The sequence below is a fragment of the Humulus lupulus genome, chromosome 1 (assembly GCF_963169125.1).
Source record: "Humulus lupulus chromosome 1, drHumLupu1.1, whole genome shotgun sequence".
Lineage (NCBI taxonomy): Eukaryota > Viridiplantae > Streptophyta > Magnoliopsida > Rosales > Cannabaceae > Humulus > Humulus lupulus.
Window position 1 is genome coordinate 28,911,145 of NC_084793.1, and position 1,803 is coordinate 28,912,947.

Below are 1,803 nucleotides of genomic sequence, written 5' to 3' on the forward strand. Positions count from 1 at the left end.
TTCCTATGTGTTGATTAGTTTTTTTGGAAATATTTTTAAGAGAGCCATAGATGAGTGGTGCCAAAGAACTTGTAAAAGAGGTTTGACTCGGTTAAAAGTTGTCTTACTGGCTTTTACATTGTTAACTCTATGTGTAACCTTTGCTAGAATGTTATGATATCATTTGGCACAAGTAAATCCAAGTCTAAAAATGGCTGATGCACAATATCATACTACTATGTTCTCATCATAGAAAACTTTGTCTAGCTATTATATATTTCAACTAAAATCATTGATTTCATAAGTTTACACAACAACAAAGTTCAGATAATCTAGAACCAACAAAGAACTGAACCACCAACCAACCCAAGTCCTAGGAATACAACCATAACAATTGTAGATAGTTCTGCATCTGTAACTGGCACAGACTTAAGGACCAATATCATCATGACACTTGTTAAGTAACCATTGGTAAGACCGATCATGAAGGTCAGAACCATTGGGACTTCAGTTTCCTTCAATAAAAAAATTCACACCGCCTTTTTTCATCTGTTTGCTAATTCAATTTTAGTATTTGAATGAAAAGATGCCAGTACTTCCGTAGGAATCACTTGAATTATGGTACCATAAGCTTAAATTGCAGAATAATCCACAGTGCCATAAGAATCTATTAATTCTCATCTTTTATATTACAGGGTCAATGTCTTCCATAACTTAACAAAGACAGTTGTGTACATACTTGGTCAACTTTTAAGATCACCTAGGATATATAGCATGCTTAATCATATATTTTAAGTTTTCATCTGCTGATATAACAATTTAAAACATTGTCTGTGTTGAATAAGAAGGGCAAAACAAGTAACAAGTATGAAAAAGTATGAATGCAGGCAGTACCTGAAGAAGCAGTTCCAGCAAAAACAGCTTGCATGTACTATTTTGGAAGCCTTCCAATTGATCCCATCAAGCTTCCACCAACTAAACCATCGACTATACCGCAAATTGCGACCGAAGCAACTGTTACTCCATAGGTTTTCTCACTTGATTCTATGCACCACACCCAGTCTATCAGCGGAGCCACCATTAAAGAGAGAACAAACATAGAAAATCCCAAGTTGAGTGTTAGCCTTGAACTCAATTTCCCATAACAGCTACCCCAAATTAACATCAGAACCAGAACTAGTATTGAATAACTCATATAAGCCACAAAGAAAACCTTCTCAACATGTCTGTTTGGATAGAGAAAGCCAAAGTAGTCAACAGCTGTGATAAAAGCATTCCAAGGAAGTAAATTTCCAGCACCAAGCAAGAATTGAATAATGTAAGCAATCTTGCAAGTGTCTCTTGGCTCAGGTTGGTCTGCAAGAGTCTTAACATTAATCATTCTTACTCTACTTTTTCCTTTCCTTTTTCAATTTAGGATGTTTTAGCAGTCTTGGTTGGACCTTAAAATATCATTTATGGAAGGGGGGCAACTCAAGAATTGGGAAATGATATATATAGTTGACAAGAGAAGCATATTTAAGCTTCATTCTAGAAGGCTTTGGCTAGTTGGAGTGGCGAGGCTAATTAGTAGGCTAGCCAAAATCTATGGCTTACAATTTTTATGCACATTCTTGCACTTTAAAGGCAGATAAGTCACTATAAGACCAACCATGACTGAAGCAAACTAGAGCCAACATATGGGCAACTGAATGGCTCTAATTTCTTGGTTCATCGATTTGATTGATGGGCTGAGATCATAATCAAATGTGATTTATAAATATGGAAGATTTATGCCAAGTGGGGACAAAAATGGATGGGCCTTATTAACAGAGAGGTACCCTT

The 1,803-nt window shown here is 36.0% G+C and overlaps 1 pseudogene; it reads right to left on the reverse strand.

The window, feature by feature from the left end:
- Positions 1–778: 778 nt before the first annotated feature.
- On the reverse strand, positions 779–1,360 carry LOC133806274 (equilibrative nucleotide transporter 8-like; annotated as a pseudogene).
- Between the last annotated feature and the right edge of the window lie 443 nt (positions 1,361–1,803).